This window comes from Desmodus rotundus, chromosome 11, assembly GCF_022682495.2.
Source record: "Desmodus rotundus isolate HL8 chromosome 11, HLdesRot8A.1, whole genome shotgun sequence".
Lineage (NCBI taxonomy): Eukaryota > Metazoa > Chordata > Mammalia > Chiroptera > Phyllostomidae > Desmodus > Desmodus rotundus.
Window position 1 is genome coordinate 49,898,896 of NC_071397.1, and position 12,433 is coordinate 49,911,328.

The 12,433-nt window shown below is 35.2% G+C and overlaps 1 pseudogene; it reads left to right on the top strand.

Annotated features, from left to right (window-relative positions):
- The first annotated feature begins 8,536 nt into the window (after window positions 1–8,536).
- Window positions 8,537–9,853, top strand: LOC112297204 (nucleolar and spindle-associated protein 1 pseudogene; annotated as a pseudogene).
- The last annotated feature ends 2,580 nt before the right edge of the window (window positions 9,854–12,433 follow it).

Here is a 12,433-nt window from a genome sequence, read left to right on the forward strand (position 1 = left end):
TAAATACTAAATATGCCTATTCAAATAACCCTTATATAACTGTTAATTCTCCTTTAAGTCACGATTCTGTGACACAGAGGCCCCTGTGATTCATCTGAAGAGAATGCTATCTGTGATCAATGAATTTCCTCAGCTTTGACCACTACCTTCTCTCGTAGGACCCTATAAAACTTCCTGATATGTTGCTTTTTCTTTTTCCCCCTTTCCTCCTCAATTCCTCCCGCCTGCTCATACCCTACCTTAGATTGCCCATCCTGCTGTGTCTACCTGTATCTGCACCTCAATCTCTCTACTGTCCGTATTTTATTGACATACTAGGGAGTTCCCTGTTTAAGATGCTATTACACATCAATGAATAAGACAAATCACTGCCTTAATGTTGGTAGGATATTGAGATCCTAACAAAGCACACAATACATAAATGACAATAAATTTGCACATATAAAGGAATTCTGTGAATTAAATAAAGTAGGGCAGGTTGATAAAGAGTATTGCTGACAATTAGTGCAGTATACCTTAATGACGACAAAAGTAAATGTTATAAACAAAGACGGACATGACTGCAGTAAGAGTAGACGACTTTCCATGGATCAAGCAAAACTGTATTGGATAAAGTATGGGTTCACCAGACGACAGCTGAGGTTGACGTGGAGGGCAGGTGCCATATTAGGTAGAAAGCTATTGGCCACTGCCAGCGCTAGGCAGTTATTCTAAGTGTATTGGAAAGGTAACAGAGAACCATTCAGAGGCTCAGAGGACATCTCATGAGCCATTCAGATAGTTTTCAAAAAGTTCTAAGAGTTTTCCTCTTCTACTCTAATTTGTTTACAACAAACTGCCTGATACTATTGACAGTATTTCTACATCCCATATTGCTATTCTCACATGTTCTTCTGCAGACAGCTTCCATCTTCCCTCATTTGCACCTGTTACATTTCTCTGACTGTTGACCCAAAGCCTTCCGGTGCTAAAGCCACTCCAGAACCAGTGGAAGAATTAGGAAAGATGTAGTCTTTTCTCTATTTCCATGATGTATTTTGTCTTTTGGTTCTGCAGGTATCATTGTTACTGTGAATTTAACAAGCCTCAAAGTAAGCATAGTATCCTATGTGCACCGTTTTGTCAGGAGCCAACATAGGGTTTTCCATTATCCATTTATTTGGACATTTTTATTGGAATCTTCTGATTTTTTAGCTAAACCAAGCAAACAAACAAATATAAAGCATGCTAGCATATTCACTAATGCAAATATACCTCAATGTTTGGCATTAGGCCCCATCAGGCCAATGACTACTCAGGCCCAGCTGAGACAAACCATTTACAAAGCCATTTACAAAAAATTTGCATTCATTAGACTAAGTAATAATGTAATTTCTATCCTTAAAGAGACTGAAAAATATATGTATTAAACTGGTTTGATTTTATCTGTATTAATGTAAAAACTTGTTTAAATTAAAACTTCTGATTATTAAAGGAATATGGATTCATTTTGGAAATTGTAAAATATGCATAAGCATAAAACAATTAAACACTAATAATCCTAACACTCTAAGTGAGTGGCTGTTAATATTTTTAAGTAGTGACGTGTGTTTGTGCGTGTGTGGGCATGTATTAGGTTATTATGTATTTGTACCACTTTAGAAAATCATTTTTCCTTTAATTCATTTGATAAGTTTTATGACTTAAATATCTTTAAATAATTTGAGTTTATAATCGATATCATGGTTTAGTATTACATATTAGCCACATTTATATTTGTTTTGCTACAGATACAACAGTTTTGTGCTCTTTTATTCTCTGTTCAGATTTTGTTTATATAAACCTAATTTTAACTTGATATCATCATCAATATTAATATCATTATCTCAAAAAAGTGTTCTATAATAATTACTTTGGATATTTGGATGAAGTTTTACATTACATAAAAGTAATCATATTTATTTCTCTTTGTGTTTTATTGGGTAAATTGAACATTTCTGGTTCTTTTAGTATACAAAATTCCAGTTTAAGATTTTAGAATTTAATTAATCTCTCAACTATTTGAAATATGTTCACTGAATACTTTGTTTTTTTTGTAAAAAAACCACAATGGCATATTTTATGAGACTTATTTTATCTAAGAACAACTTTTTAAATTTATTTTTAAGTTTTCCTTCTCTACATAAATATCAGGTTGTCTAGCCCTGGCTGGTGAGACTCAGTGAATTGAGTGCTGGTCTGTGAACCAAAGAGTCACCGGTTTGATTCTCAGGTCACGTGCCTGGGTTGCCAGCCAGATCCCCAGTGGGGGACACTGGAGAGGAAACCACACATTGGCGTTTCGCTCCCTCTCTTTCTCCCTCCCTTCCCATCTCTAAAAATAAATAAATAAAATCTTTTTAAAAATCAAGTTGTCTGTATCTGGAAACCTTGTTTCACAATATTCAATATTTTTTGGCATTCTTGTTTTTAAAGTTTGAAATAGGCCAGATAGTTTTCCCTTTTGTAGGTACTAACTTTTTGTTTCACTGAAAACTATTTATAGAGACAATTATTTAAATCCTTTAAAAGTGTAACATAAACAAAGGTCTGTCTGTTTTAGTATCTTTTAATTAATTTTGACTGATCTTCTGTGAACTTTTCCTATATGCAAATTCAAGTCTTTAGCACAGGATTTTAAAAATTATTATTAATCTATGATTGTATAACCAGTTAGCTGTGTGCCCTCCTTCTGGGTTGAGTCATTTTAATGAGTATTTCATTCCCTCCCACCTCAGACTTCTGAGATAATTTCTTAAGAATATTATTTATTTTATTAATTTCATATTACTTAATGTCCAATCTGATGATCTCATGTCCTTTGTGGTTTTTACTTAAGCAGTTATATAACCATACACAAATTTTTCAATTTCCTAATCAGAATGTCATTAATCTTGCATAGATTTTATCGAATTGTGTTGGAAACTTGAATAAGACATTTTCTAAAAGTTGTTTATTATGTCACACTTCATAGTTTCTTTCAGAGTTTTTTCCTCCTTTAAAAATAAAGAATTTTTCACATAGTTTGTGAGTTTTTTCCAAGATGCTCATTTTATTTTGATCTCCTGATATTCACATTTGAAATACTCTACATTTTTCAGACCCAAACAGAGGAAGAGGGAAAATATTAGAATTCCTATAGTTTCCTTATCTGCTTCATTCATCTGGTAGCCTGAGGAGAAAAGCAAGTTGGCGAAAGTTCAGTGTAACTTGAACAGAAAGTTTGTCCTTCCCTCCCAGATTCCCCGCACTGAGTTTGGCATGGCTTCCTTGCTTTGGGGGGTGATTGTTTCTACTGTTTATGGGGTGTAGCGGTCATCCTTAAAAAGCAGTGTTAGCAGTGCCTTTACCTTTTCGCCTGTTATGGTTGTCTCTGAAAATTATAAACCAGGAGTAATTGCAAGTTTAGAATCTAATGTGTTTTAGTCTCTTGTATCTGACTCTCTTGCTAGAGTTGCTGATGATTCTCTATGTTCTTTTTGACTTTTGATTTGATGCACCTTGTGTCCTCATGCCTCTAAGTGAAGGGATGCTAAGTCCACTTCACTTATCCCTCATGGTTCTGGACCTCCCCACAGGGTGGAGAGGCATTAGTGCATGTCCACAATGTTCTAAACAGCACAGTATCATTCTACATGTAGCCGAAGTAAATTCCTTGAATATACTCAATTGTGGTGTCCATACTTTCTCAGTTTTAAGAACTCACACTGCACACACACAGGCACACACACACAGTGAACATTGGAATAGGAATTGAAAGGATTTTTTACTCCTACTTCCCCTAGAAGAAATCATTTTTATTCAAAAGTAAAAGAAATTTAAAACCCACTTTATATTCCTTGGTCCTTACATACATTTGTCATGTTTATCAATAAATATAAAGTTTATCTTTTAAGTGTAATGAGATTATGTTTTTTGAAAACATTATTAAGTGCAACATGTTCTTTGTAGGTATATGGGGGTGGGGTGAACATGCAGCAACAGGCAGTCTGATCGTGTGTCTTCCAGGAGTATGGTCCTTAACTGGAGATCTAAGACACACGAGCAATAGCCACCTCAGACACAAAATGTAAAATGTCCTAAGTAATAATGACAAGAAGTACAAAGCTGCTCAAAAGAAGGAAGAGCATTTGTTGGACTGATTTATTCAGAGTAGGCAGTGGCATTTTAACTGGGTCTTCAAGGAGGGATTTGGTTTCAGTAGATTTGAGTGGCAGCTAATCCAGGGGAGGAGAGAGGAAGGGAATTCAGAATGAGAAGAGAGCTGGAGGGATTTGATGGATTGCAGTATAGTCTGCTTACTAGGAATGCTCATCATGATTTCTGACAGAATTTCGGCATATGTGCAGCCAAAACTTTAGTTTATTATTACTTTTTAGAGCATTTTGTATCTTTGAATAAGTAACTATTCCCTGACTCATTCTTCTATAGTGAGTTTATAATGAAATCACACAATTTCAGCAACTTGAATGGAAAGTTTTGGAGTTTTCGCCCTACATTGTTTTTATTAAAAACTTTTCCTCAAGTTTTTTATGAAAGGATTTGATCAAACAGGAAAGAGTAAGTTGATCTCGGTGAACATTGGTTAGTTTTACTTAAATTTTCACTCTATGCAAAATTGGATGGCAACATAATCTAAGAATCAGAATAACTTTAATTTACCAAAATTATTTTTCTCGTTTGTACTGATAGCTTGTTTCCGCAGCATTGTGTATTGAAAAATGAAATATCCTATTAAGTGAAAGTCAAATGATGTGGAAATGCATTGGGCAGCACAGGCTTCTGATAATACTTTCTTAATATTTAATTTTCTCCACTACCAACAAAGTTCAGAATAACTGAAAGTAAAGAAAAACAATTTATTCAAAAAGATTACATTAGGCACTCTGTTTTTGTTAGTTTGGGGATAATCATGGCATTGTGACATCTTGAAAAAGATCTGGAGAAAAACTTGGAATCACTGAGTTTTATTGAGTATTAGAATATTTTCAGCACTGAGAGAGATATAGCCTCATTATGCATATTCAAGCACATGCTTTCATCAGAACACAGCATTTACACTTGAAAGAGTAATTCTGAGAAGGCTTAATTTCTTACTCCCATTTGATTTTGATATGTATTTATGATCATTTTAATCTGAAACAAAATCCTTTGCTCAGAAAAGATTTGTGATTATATTCTTGCATGCCTAAAGTAAAATTAAAGGCTTTGGATTTAAAATCAGATATAAATATATGTCCAAATATGGGCTTAAATAATGGCAAATTATATAGTCTTAGGTAATTACTTAAATTTACTTGACTTCAAATTCATTTGACTTCAGTTTTCTTATGTGTAAGTAAAAATGTAATAACAACCTTTTTTGAAACATTGTAGAGACTAATTGAGGTATATTGAACAGTTTCCAGAAAACATTAGAAGGTTAAATATGGTACAGTTATTATTATGTATATTTCACTGTGTGTAACTTTACAATTGTAGTATTGTGTGTGTTTATATATATGTGTGTGTGTGTGCATATGTATGTATATGTGTATATTATATGTAAGTACACACACACACACATATATTTGTTTGGAGAAGTGGCCTTGGATTCCAATTAACTGGTTAAGTGTGTATAATTTTCTCTCCTACTGTGAGGACTCTACTGAGCTGACAGGAAAACAACAGCAAGAGTAAAACTATAATATTCTGGGCAGCAAAAATAAAAGTATCTAGTTGTATACCGGACAGTTTGAGTAAATCTCTATGGTAGAAATGAATGTATTTTGATTGATGTAATACACAAATAATCAAGGAAAATTTCCCAAAACAGCTACTAATTAGAAGTTAATGTTTGTTTAGAATTCATACGTCAGGCAGTATGCAAATGTGCTTTATTAATTATGCCAAACATTTCAATTCTGGAGAAGATTCCATATGTATTTTCACTTTGCAGTGGAGACTGAAGGTTAGAAATTTACCTAATTTTTTCTAAGGTCACACTAAGATAAGGTAGAGTTCAACTTGAAATCCAGGATATGTATATAATATACTGTAGCATGTATAATTTTATGTATATGATTTGTATGTAGTGTATTTGTACATATATATACACACTAGATATATATTACTGTGTATGTGTGTATAATTAATTAATTTAATGCATTCACCTGACATTCTGTTATGTTAGTGAATTTTAGTGTACTTACATCAAATTTCCTTTTCCTCTTTCTCCCTCTTTTCTATATAGTCTTTTCACTATATTTAGTTTAATAATGAGTATTTACATCATTTCAATTTTATTAATTTAGTCCATGTCAGAGTACATTATTATGTTATGATCATATTCTGTTATTCAAATATTGTTTTCTTCCTTTTTTATTGCATGTTTTGAAATTTGCATATCCTTTTTTTATTTATTTATTTTTAAATTTTTATTGTTATTCAATTACAGTTGTATGCCTTTTCTCCCCATCCCTCCACCCCACCCCAGCTGAACCCACCTCCCTCCCCCACCTCTGCCCTCCCCCTTGATTTTGTCCATGTGTCCTTTATAGTAGTTCCTGTAATCCCCTCTCCTCACTGCCCCCTCCCCACTGCCCCCTGACTACTGTTAGATTGTTCTTAACTTCAATGTCTCTGGTTATATTTTGTTTCCTTTTTTCTTCTGTTGATTATGTTCCAGTTAAAGCTGAGATCATATGGTATTTGTCCCTCACCGCCTGGCTTATTTCACTCAGCATAATGCTCTCCAGTTCCATCTATGCTGTTGCAAAGGGTATAAGCTCCTGTATATCCCTAATATTTTTTCAAAATGTGCCTCTTCTAGAGATTTTATTGAGCATCCTTTTCTTTTTTCTGCAGAGACCTCAATCCTATACCCCTTAGTTCTCCTGCCCTGGTCTGCTTTGTCCCCAAAGTCGACACCAAAGCTGCCGTGTTTTCTCATCTGCATTGGACCCACTGTTTGGTCGTGTTAGACTCTTTCTGTTTTGGCATATGCTCATGTCACTTAAAACACTTCAAGGACTGCCACAGCGGGGTAAATTAGCAAAAAAAAAACCCTTATAGCTGCACACATTTCTTAAGTATCTTAATTATTCCCTTGTACTTAATTGATTACTTGGCTTAGATAGAATTCTAGGTGGTAAAGAATTTCCCCTTAATATATTGAAGTAATTTATCCATTATTCTAGCCTTTCAGATTGTTATTAGAACCCCAGTACCATTCTGATGGTTAATCCTTTACATATTAACTAGTATTTCTGAAAAGTTAGGTTTTTTTTAATCTCAGGTATTAAACATTTTATGATGATGTACCTACTTGGATTAGTTTTTATTGATTGTACTACTCCCTAGACATATGCCTTTTAATTTTGTGAAATTTTCTTCTAGAATTCCTTGATAATGTTCTTCACTCTTTATTTATTTTTGATATTCAGAACACTTATTAACATGACATTGAACTTCCTGGATTGTGACTAATATTTTAATGTATCTCTCTCTTTTGACCATGTCCTTTTTCTTTCAGTTCCACATTTAGGAAAACACTTCAAATTTCTTTTTAAATTATTTTAAATGTAGCAATTATATTGTATTTAAGGGCACTTTCTTGTTCTTTGTTGTCCACTTTTATAAAATACATTGTTATTATATATGTGGAATGTCTTCTTTTCAGGTTATTAATGAATTGTTTTTTTCTTTATTTAATAATTCTCTTGGTACATTTTTCCATTTTTCCTCTGTGGTTCCTTCTGTGTTGTAAGGGCTCACAGAGTGTTGAGCAGGATATATGAGAAAGTATTAGATACCTCTAAATTTTTACACCACCAAGATTAAAGAGAAAATTCTAAAAGTTTTATAAAGGAAGAGAGAGACAAAGAGACAGAGGAAATAGGAGAGGTCTTCTTTTATTGTAATGGGCTACTAGTTGATTCCTCTGTCAATGAAACATTGGCCAATTTCTGCTCTTGGTACCTTCCACTTCTCATCAAAACCTCCCACTTTTGGTTCAGATTTCTGCTATATGTGGTCTCTTCTGTAACATCTGTTCTTTTATTAAATTAATTTTAGAGAGAAAGAGGGAGGCAGGGGAGAGAGAGAAAAACATCAATTTGTTGTACCACTTATTTATGCTTTCATTGATTGATCCTTGTATGTGCCCTGACTAGGAATTGAACCCAAAACTTTGGCATACCAGGATGGCACTCTAATCAGCTGAGCTACCTGGCCAGGGCCACATCTTATATTCTTGTGTATCTTTCAGTATAACCCATTGTGCTTTCCCTACTTGTGAAATTATTCAATATCTCTGGTCACAGACTAGATCAATTCCTGTAACCAGGCCATACTGTTGACATACTTACTCTCTTTCACATACTTATTCTCATTTTATTGCACTCAGTCTACCATCTTGAATTAGAAATCTGAATTGGTATTACTAGATTGGAAAATGGGGCAAGTTGGGCATCAGGTATGAACACACTACTGAGGCCCCAGGACATAATCTGCATGGTTGCCTGAATTGCAGATCACAATGGCTGTCTTCTTCCTGGAGGAGTACACTTCCTTCAAGTTCAGTGACCTGTAGAGCTTGGCCAAGAGTCTGGGCTTCTGGGCTAATCTGAGGGCAGACAAGTTGTTAAAAGCCTGGAAAGACCACCAAAAGCAGGAAAATAAAAGAAAATGAGAGTCAGGATGAAAATCAAACTTCTGCATCCTCTTGTGATGAGAGAAAGAGACAGATTTGCAGCCAGGAACAAGCTGAGATGCAGCTGGCTAGCCATGTTATGCAAACAAGAAGGCGGCATAGCACTGTCCACAGGAACCTGGTCTCAGCAGGATGACTCAGAGGTAAAAACAAGTGATCCCACTGAGTTCCAGAATCAAGAAAAACAAGAAAACCAGACTCTCTGAACTGCTGTAGAAGTTCCTTTTCTAGCAGATACGAGCGAAGGAGATGAGAATGCAGTGCCCTCAAAGAAAAAGTGAAATAAATGGTAATGAAGATCACGGTATCTTCAGAAAGAAAGAAGTCCTTCTGCACAGATGGATTTTCCAAATCTGGGAAAAAATAAAAGAACTGCAAGCACTTCTTCAAACTTTAAGAAACTTCATGAGGCTCATTTTAAGAAAATGGAGTCCATTGATCAATATACTGAGAGAAAGAAGAAACATTTTGAACAACACAGTTTACATAATAAACTGAAGAAAGAGCCTGTCACTAAAGGGGTTGTGGCAACTCCAGTTTGTCTCCAAAGAAGACTCTGGGGCTTGTACTCCCTCAAGCCAGGGGTGTTTGCAAGGTGGGGTCCACGGCGCTGCAGGTAGAAACGCCTTGTGTGAAGGGGCCCGGGAAATGCTTCACTCTCTTAGCAACTGAAATGAATGTCAGGTTTTCAGCTGCTATTAAAATAATGAGTGTAAGCATTTACCTACCGAGACTCCAGCCAGAAAGTCTCCACATGTGACCATATCTGGGAGTACACCAAAAGGTCAGGCCGGGCTTGGGACAGACCAGTTAAAGACCACAAATGGGGGTCAAGTTGTTACTCATTCAAGTTGACAGCTGAAGCAGCACAGGCTCTAGTCTCCCATCATAGGAAAACAGTGTGATCTCAAAGCAAATTTGTTGTGTGCCCTCAACTATGAGCCACACAAAAGCAAACTGAAACCATGGGGACAATGTGAAGAAAATGAATCTCTGAATGAGCATGTAAACAGCATTAGCCTTCACAGGAAGACTTGCAAAAACCTTGTCTCCAGGCCAGGGAGGGGCCACGGAAGAAACATGCTCAAGAAGAAAGCCAAGGTTTTGGGAACTTGTAGGAACCTCATTATGGCTGCAGGTTAATAGTTTAACATCCTGTAAATGTGGGAAACAATAACAATAACAAGGATATTATGAACCCTTTTGGAAATATTTTCATACTATCCTTTGTATTTTGGTAAAAAGATCTTATTTCTGCTCTTGGTTCATAATATGTAGTGTTGGTGGATTCTTCACATGCTACAATCTCTGAAAAGATATTATTACCTTAAAGCTCACAGACTCTTCAATATACTTTTAACCTCTTAAGTCCTTGTACGACTCAGTTTTCTAATGAAATCCCTCCTGTAGATCCTTGACCTAGATTTTTAATGTCAAGTTCTCTGTGCTGGTTCTAATGTTAACAGCATTGCAGTCCTTCTCTAGACAAGAGTGTTTACCTTACAGTAACTAGTTAAACCACAAACTTTAGTAGAAATTAAACAATAAGTTCTGAATATAATAAGCTGGAAAAGACCATCTGTTTATCTTCTAGAGAATCTATTTTTTTATCCTCACCCAAAAATATGTTCATTGATTTTAGAGAAAGAGGAAAGGAGAAAGAGAAGAAAAAAAAAAGCAGCAGTGTGAGAGAGAAACATCAGTTTGGTCGCCTGCTGTATGCTCCCTGACTGGGCATCAAATTCCCAACCTAGGTATATTCCCTGATCGGAAGTTAAACCTGCAACCTTTTGGGGTACGGGACAATGCTCCAACCAACTGAGCAACTCAACCAGGGCAGAAGGCTTGTTGTATTAATGAAACTATGGGCCATACAGATTGGTCATGGCATCAGTACTTTACCTATGTGAAGTGTTTTGTTCAAGCTCATATGCACCTATGTGCAGATCACTTCATGTAATTGCCCTCTGTCAATCAATATATTCTTAAAAATCAAAACTCTATAGCTCATTGTAGCCCTGCTTATTTAAAAATATAGAGGGCCATATTGAAATTTGAGGGTTGTTTCTTTAAGGATTACTATGCTGTCAAATTGAAATCTCATTTGATTTATGGAAAAGACTACAGTATTCCTTTTATTTAAGTGGAGCTTCCAAGTTTTGTACTACTTATGATTTCAAAAATAATTTTTTTTTCTCATGGGGAAAAATATGTGGCAAGTTAATTTCTCAGTATCTTTATTTCCTCATGGACAAAGTCCTGGTGAGATGCAGAATTCAGAGGAGTTTGGTATAATGAGAGGTAGGTACAGATCCTAGAGAGTTATGAAAGCAGGTGAATGAAGAGAATGTCAGTTTACTGAAAAATCAACAACTCTGGTCCTCACAGCCCACCAGCAACACAGAGGAAAAGGACAAATTTTTCCAATAGAAAAACTAAATGAACAAAATGAATAACCTGAAAAAGAAGACATTCTACACATGAAACAATAACAAGAATATTTTTTTTAAATTAACATTAAGAGAACAAAAAATGCTCTTAAGTAAAATATAACTGCTATATTTAAAATATTATAAAGATAAATTTAAGGAGTAAAATCCCTGGCACATCATTTCAGCTTAATAATTACTAGTGTCACTTCCCATATCAGTAGTCAGGGATCTCCAGAGAAACAGAATCAGGAGAATGTAATATCTCTTCATCTCTGTCTCTATATTTATATTTTGTCTATTGCTATAGCTATACCAATCTCTATCTTCATCTATCTACCTATCTATCATCATCATCATCATCTATCTATCATCTATCCATCCATCCATCTATCCAGATGAGAGATATTTAAGGAATTGTTTCATGTGATTATAAGGGCTGGAAATTTTTTAATGTGTAGGGAAGACTGGTAAACTGGAAATTTATTCAGGAGTTGATGGTGTGGTGTTGAGGCCAAATTTCTTTTTTCTTCTTCCCTGAAAACCTCACTCTTTGCTCTTGAAGCCTTCAGTTGATTGGATGAGGCTCACTAGCATCATCCAGGACAATCTCCTTTACTTAGGAGATGTGGGTGTGAACTGCATCTACAAAATACCTTCCCAATAACACCTAGGTTAATGCTTGATTAAACAGCTGAGTATAGCAGCCTAGCCAGGCTGACATAAAATTAACCGTTGCACTTTCTTTGACAGTTTTTGTCTAATGATGTCAAAGACTGAAGGGCAAGCTTCCCAATTTAAGAAGCATAAGCTAGTTTTAAGAGGAGAATAAATTTGATTATCTAATATTTACCCCATGGAATATTTAGTGTAAGCAAAGGTGATTACTAAAAATTAAATTTAGCCTTCAGGGAAGGACATAGAAAACTGAGCATGCATTTACATTTTGCCAAAGATTATCTGATCAGGACAGGTCAGAGTGATGAAATAGAGGAGAGGTACTAGAGTGCTTTAGGTCATTCCAGAAGTCTCCAGCACTCTACAGAGAATAGGCTTTTCCCTCATCCCCTTATACTCTAGTGATCTTTTTTAAAAAAGTAAAAAAGCCAAAAACCAAACAGAAACTAAGTTCTCAGGAAACTCTAAAGTCACTCCCTTCCAAATGAACAGTGCTCCAAACTTTCCCAAACAATGCTGTACTCTTTATAGAGAAATCACATAGGTATCCTCCAAGCTTATGCTATCTATTATTAGTTTATTCACATGGAGGTAGTTGGAGGCAAAGCTTTTGAAC